Below are 7774 nucleotides of genomic sequence, written 5' to 3' on the forward strand. Positions count from 1 at the left end.
GTGGAATTCCATCGTACTCTACTAGCTCGTAGGCTCCTTTTTCTAATACCCATTTAACAATGTAGGGGCCCATCCATAATGATTGGAACTTACTTGCTCCCAATTTATTAGAGTCCTGATCGTAGAGTAAGACCAGGTCACCTTCGGAGAAGACACAAGGCTTGACATTTTTGTCAAATTGTGCTTTGACACGTTTCTTATGCGTTTTGTTAGCCAACGCGACGTCACAATGGGTTTCATCCAAGCGGATTAGTTCCAAGAAACGAGCCTCTTCCTCTGAAGTTTCGGGGAGTAGATCGATTGCGAGCTTTAGAGATGAAATCTCACATTGAATCGGTAAGACAACTTCCAGGCTGTACACCAACTGAAAGGGCGTAAACCCGGTCACATTTCTCACTGAGGTTCTATATGCCCATAGAGCTGAGTACAGGATTAAATGCCAATCCCGTTTGTGGGCTCCAATCATTCTCTGCAGCATGCGCTTGAGGACTTTGTTGATCGCTTCAACTTGTCCATTAGCCTGCAGATAATATGGAGTAGAACTATCGTGGGATAGTCCTAATTTGGCAGTCAATTCAACCATCATGTGATTGCGAAAATGCGATCCATGATCTATGACTATAGCCTGTGGAACACCGAACCTAGAGACTACATGATTGAAAAAGAAAAGAGCAACCATTTCATCGCTGTTGTTTAATGTAGGCATCGCCTTGGCCCATTTTGTAAAATAATCGACAATGATTATGATATACCCATGCCCCCTGGCGAGGTGGGGTTACATGTCATGAAATCTATGCCCCATTTGGCGAATGGCCCAACAACAACTACTGGATGTAGAGGTGCGGGTGGTAATCTGGTTTTGTGATAAAAAATTTGACAAGCATGGCAACTTCTTACTGCTATTATGCAATCTTTGAAGATAGTAGGTTAGAAGTAGCCAACTCGTAATATTTTCTGTGCAGTAACGTAGCCAGATAGATTCCCCCCACATGCGCCTGAATGACAGTCATTTAGGACTTTTTCGGCCTCCTCATGCATGAGGCACCTTCGCAGAACTGTATCGACACCACATCAGTAAAGTGCATCACCGATGGTCATGTAGTCTTTTGCTTGGTATCAAGTACATCACTGTTCTGAGTGAGAGGTGTTAGGCCTAAAGTTTTGGGTTTGGAGATAGATTAGTATATCTCTGTACCACGGGTTGCTTGATGATATTAGAAATAATGTTTCATCCATGATCGATGCTTGAGATGTTAAATCGTTGGATGACGACGGGAGGTCGCAAAGTAACTTCGCGAAAACTAGGGATTTCTTTGATTTGGATTTGGTGAATTCCAGATCAAACTCTTGCAAAATGGCTATCCATTTTGAATACTTTCCCCCTAGCAATTGATGTGACAGGATGTAGGTCATAGGGTTGCAATCTGACAAGATGGTAGTTTTGCGAAAGGGTATATAGTGTCAAAATCTTTGTACTACTTGGATAGCTACCAAAGCGAGTTTTTCAATGTAGGAGTACTTGCTTTCTCTATCATTTATGTTGTGGCTTAAATAATAGATAGGATGTTCTATTCCATTGTCTTTTTGTACTAAAACCATTGCAATGGTTGTATCTGTGGTAGCGAGATACAGGTTAAAGTATTTTTGATAATCATGAGCATACATTAATGATTCTTTTATTAGGGAACTTTTCAAAGCATGAAAGGAAGCTTGCGCAACCTGATCCCAGTTGAAGGGAACTTATTTTTTAAAAAGATGTGTATAACCTTTAGCAAGTTTGGCATAATTTAGAATGAACCACCTTAGAAAGTTTGCTTTCCCTTGGAGTTTCTGAATCTGAAGCAAATTTGAAGGTGGAGGCATGTCGATGATTGCCTGAACCTTACACGGGTTGAGTCAAATTCTGTCTTTAGAAACTACAAAACCAATTAACCGACCAAAACAAACACAAAACACACACTTGTGTGGATTGAGTCATATCTTGTAGCGTCAGAAACATAGAAATATAGCTTTCATATGCTGCGGATGATCAGTCCGCTTTCACGAATGAGTCGGTAAATCATCGAGATATGGTTGAACGATGTGTTTGATGTCATGGAAGGCGTAGTTCATTGCCCTTTGAAATGTTGCCCCTATGTTCTTCAAACCGAAAGGTAGTTTGCGATACGCAATGTGCTCCATGGAAATATGAATGCAGTCTTCGACTGGTCCTATGGGCGGATATTGATTTGATTGTATCCGGAAAATCCATCCATAAATGAAAAGACTTTGCATCCGACACATTCATCAATAATCTGGTCGATGAAGGGTGTAGGGTAGTTGTCCTTCGGACAAGCATGATTTACATCCCTATAATCGACACACACTCTAATCGTTCCTTGCTTTTTCATCACAGGAACAATATTCGATAACCAATCAGTGAGGGGAACGGGGTATATAAAACCAGGATGCAATTTTTTTTCAAATTCTGCTTTAATTGTAGCAGCTTTCTTCGGGTGAACTAGTCGAAGCTGTTGTCTTACTAGTTTGACATCAGGATACATCTTGGTTTCATGTTCAACGATGCTGAAGTCAATGCCTGGCATTTCTTCATATGACCAAGCAAAGACATCTCTGAATTCGTGAAAGAGAGTGCAGTATATTTCCAGTTCTGAAGGAGAACAAGATTTTCCAACATGTATATTCTCTACAACATCTGGTTTGGTCGAGATATTAATGGAAATAGTTTCTTCAATATTTGACAGATTTTTCTCTAAATCCACAGTATTTATAGTATTTGATAGAAAATAAAAAACTGAAGGATGATTATGGTCGTTAGAGTAATCCTTGTTGTTATCTTGAGGTCGAGAATGATGGTGGTGATCTTCCCATGGTGTTTCTCCTATCATCATTGACTGAATGATTCCTTCATCTGTAGAATGTACATGTGACCAAGGATCAGAAGAGGTACCATACTCTAGAGACCTATCTATCCAAATGCTTGCCGAGCGTTGATTTGGGTTTGCCGCCCATGCCCAGAATATTGATTGCTACAACAATTCTATGGGGCTTGGGGGAAATGCCTGTCAATGATCCATGCTAAAAAAATGTTTGAGATTCTTCTTAATCTTTGACGATGTAGAAGATATCATGTGACAGGTTTCCACTGTGGCCACTTCCGCTAGATTACTCAGAGGCAGAAGGGAAAAAGTGCCCATTAAAGAAGGGTCTTTTAGGAGACCTACTCCGATATTTTGAAGCGATTGAGAGCTTCCATGGATCAATGGAATGCTTTTGGTAACTTGAGAACTGTTGGGGAGGAAGGTGAGTTGGTCAATGATTGTGATTTCACCTTGAAAGGGGAATGCAATCTTTCTAAAATATGTTGACACAACAACAACCATAGAATAAATCTAGGGCCTGCCCAATAGGATGTTGTAGTCAAGGTTTCCATCAATGACCTTGACTTCAATTTCTACTGTCTTGCCCCCCAGTTTGATTTGCAAGTTACTTAATATCCCATATGGCATGTATGTTCTTCCATTGAACGCTTTCAATGTCATTGATGATCGTGACAAGGGTGGAGAGCCTAAATTTTTCCAGCAACTCATTGACATAATACAGGTAGATGCTCCCTCATCAATTATTGTTCGATGAACAATTTTGTTGAGGGCTTTTACCTGTATGAGGAAAGCGAGCTGTGCTGGTAACTAAGGTTTGTATCCTTTATGATTAAAGGCCACCAGATTGGAATCCACTGGATCAATCCCACCTATCACTGATAACAAAGCCTGTTTTTGGGATGGACAATTTTGTAGTACTTCAAGTGTCGACATGGCGGATGGCGATTGGGCCAAATCCTCCACTATATTATAATTCCGCGTTGCTCGAGAACGCCGATTAAATTTCGATTTATGTACTACTCCCTTAGGTGGTTTTATTGTTAATTTAGGAATGATTGGTGGAACAACTTCCGAAGAAGTTGTTGTCAAACTACTTGGTTGATCAGTAGCCTTGCCGTTCGACGATTGTGGATTTCCATAATCCTTATTCCTTGTAGATATCAAAGTGTCATTTTGCTGTTTTGAGATGGATAGCATAAGCACTTGGGATGGGGAAGCACGATCACTAGCAACCAGGTTAGTTTCTGGATTTGGAAATGGATCAGTCAATACTACTGAGGTATTTGAAGTCTTTTTGAAGAACTTCTTGACTTCAACTTGATGTGGACAATCTTTTGTGTAATGGTCCTCATCACATATGAAGCATGGCTGACCAAGTTTCTTCCTTCCAGCAGGGTTTCCAGAAGGTTTCTCAGGAGTCGAATCCTCCTGTTTCTTCTTTTTGTTTGTCCCTTTATTCTTTCCTCCTGGTTGCTTCGCATTTTTGACTTTGTTGGTTGACATGGCATTGATCTCCGAGGCAAGAGGTTCCTCATTTGCTTTTTGACTAGAAACTGTATGGGCTTTCTTAGATGTAGCCTTTGTGGTTTTCGTGCTTGTCATACATATCACGCCATCACCGGCATGAGAGTCTTTATTTGATTTAGGAAGAACAGGAATGGAAAATTCTAGTCTAGGAATGTCAGGAATTTTGTCGTAGAGCATGCCAGACTGAGTATAGATCAAGTCTAAATATTGTGCATGAGCAATGACTTTTTCTTCTGTAACAACTCCCCCCTTAGCCACATCCTCTATAATAGAGGGTAATAATGACTCTATAAACCATTCAGCTAAAATCTGATCAGGAATGTATGTCTTCACCATTCTTCGACGACACCACCACTCATGAATATGATCAGATATATGAGTGGTTGTCGTCTGTTTAAAGTTGTTAAGGAGTTCTGTTCCTGTTTCGTACCTTATGGGTAACTGAAAATGGGTTAAAAAGGTGGTAGAAAGGGTACTGAAGTTTTCAAATGATGCTCTAGGCAATTCTATATACCATTTAGCTGCCAGACCTATTAACGTTCGCTGGAAAAGGTGAAGCCTAATCGAATCATCATTCATGGTGTTGGATGAACACCACAAATGGAAAGTCATCACATGATTCAATGGATCTTCACTCGGATTTCCATTGAATTTAGGAATATCAGAGGGAAGTTTATGAGGAATCACAGGCCACCAAGGGGCATAAGCAATTGGATCATTTGTCAGTCGGTTTAGATCTGGTAATTCTAGAGTTGCTACAAAGGGCAACTGTTGATTCAGGTTAGGTGAAGCATACCCAGGATAAGATGGAATCGCCTGAGCAGTAGGTCTTTTCATACCAGCCTAACGTATTTGATGCTGATAACTTTGATAAGGTTGATGGGCATAACCATTATAGTATGGTTGTTGATAACTGCTTTGGAAATGCGATTGCCCATTACTTACAAAGACTTGTTGCTCAGGTCCTTGGTATGATTGTTGGAATTGCGGTTGTTGGTATTGAACCAGCCATGGTTGTTGGACCATTTTCTGTTGTCCAATATTGGATGATTGACCAAGATGAGGAGTCATAGTACCTGTTTGAGCCTGAGTCGCTCCAGATAAGGAGGCACTAACCTGAGGTTGTGATTGAATTGCTAAGACAAGAGGCTGTTCTATGGCAACCTGAGAAACTTGAGGTTGACATACAATAGGTAGCACTTGTACTTGTGATACAGTCACAATAGTAGGTGTAGTGGGAATATTTGTCATGGGATGGACTGGTTGCATTGAATATACAACCCTTGGTTGTTGAGGCAGTATTAGTACCCAACCGCCGGATGTAACTCCGGTTTGACCTGAACCTTGTTGTAAACTCTCATATGGTTGTTCTCCAGGAGGGAACAATGAAAAGGCATACTGCCCCCAATATGGTTTTAATCCGGTACTTAAAGGGTAGATTAGCCTTTGAAGACACATCGGATTGACTTGTTGAGTTTCAACATAAGAAATACCAGATGAGAATCCGGATGAAGAAATAGGAACTGACCATGTCGTCGAAATAGTCCCTGATTGGACTCCGGCTTGTTGTTGATAACTTGCCGGGACAGATGGTATACCAGCAATCATTGTAGGAACAACAACAGGAAGCTCCATCGTAGCTGTGTTGATTGACACAGTCCTAGATGTTGATGGTTGTTTAGAGATGTTTAGTCTATCCAAAATATTTCCTAGCGATTCGACAGGAACTTGCAATGTAAAAGAACTAACTTCTGTAGTAGAAGGATGTAAGTGGATACTAGTTCCAAAATGCACTGGAGTACTAGGTAGAAGATCCTCCACTATCTCTTTTATAGCAATCAATCCAGGTGGAAGAGGTAGTGTCACAGGAGAAGTTTCTGGAAGATTCCATGATCATCCACCTTGCAAATTGTCCCTGCCATTTGTCTATTCTCGCTCATCGCAACCCACAGAAAGCCATTTCAGTATGCATCGCACCTGGCCAGTTAGGCAGTTAGTATGCATTGCACCTTGTCCATGGTGCAGCCTGTATGGTCCAGTTTTGGCTAGTTCTGAGTATTTTTTCAGGTGGAACTTCTGGGAAATGATGTAATCAGCTGACCATGATCCTTTAGGATATGAAGCAACACTTTTAGGGACTTAAGGAGTCCTTAGATTATGGACATATGAGTTTGGGGTTGCAGTGCCCAAATATGTCTATAACAGTCAGGGTACTGTCCAGGCCTATTGGCAGCGAAGCAACACCAGAGATGAAAACTTATACTCTAAAAATCTTCAACTCATGAGCTAAACTACCCTTCCAAAGTTCGAAACACTGAGATTAAGCTAAAATTTTGATTGTGTTTGACTGAGTTGGCAAAGGGTGAACCATGCATGTCCATGGGGTAAGTGGTGAAGTCGAAGTAATCCACACAGTGGTTCAATACTCCTTGAAAGACCAAGACCCTGTGCTAGACATGAACCAAAACAGAGAAGCTAGAGTCCTACCAGTGTGATACCAAGTGTTGTAGCCACTACAACCACCCTCCAAAAGTTTGGCCTGCACCCAATTTCGAAGCCTCCCTTGAGAGTTTCACCTGATGATTGCACAAACTCAAGTCCACTTCGTGAGCTCATGTGAGTCCTTGCTTCCACCATGCTTGTGCATTTCATTCAAGTTTCTGCATGTTGGTGTCTAAGTCATGCTTGCGACCATGTTCTGGTTATGCTCAAAGTCTTCGCTTCATGTGTACTTGTTGTCTCCGCTATGAAAGCATCTGTTGCACCCACACACAGGGTCACACTCACTGTCGCGCAAGCATCATCTCGATCAATGAACAGTCAATCACGAGTGTCACGCTTGTCACTTTCACTATCGGTCAGTCATGTTGAACATATGTGTCTGGATGGTTGTTTCATCATCAAGTCATGTGACTATGTGTCTGTATGATAACATATGCATCTTTCGATTGTTCACACACTTAGTCATTTTCACTAAATTTCTAATGACCAGACTCCCCTCTAACAGCTAGACCATCACCCCAACATCGACTCGATCAACTATCGACTAGAACAACGTAGAAGCACCAAGCTATTCTTTTCAAGTTGCGCTGCCTGCAAGCAATTCAATCAAATCTCATGCTGGCCACCAGGACAGTCAGACCCGAAAGTCACCCTGGGGCTGACTCCCCTAAAAAATTGTGCAGAGGCCACTGACCTTAATCGCTAAGCTTACCGAGGAAATTGCATAGAGAGGCTAGATAGACACCAAGTGCCTGTCCCTGTCTCCCTCAGAAAGTTTCCCAGTTTTCTGAGTCAGTTATCCCGATAGTCGACTGACTACTCATTTGAGAAATTGCATTATTTTCATGAGCAGACCATTTGCT

Source organism: Pinus tabuliformis, chromosome 4_1 (genome assembly GCF_031772625.1).
Source record: "Pinus tabuliformis cultivar Carrire ecotype Pingquan chromosome 4_1, CPIR1, whole genome shotgun sequence".
NCBI classification, from domain to species: domain Eukaryota; kingdom Viridiplantae; phylum Streptophyta; class Pinopsida; order Pinales; family Pinaceae; genus Pinus; species Pinus tabuliformis.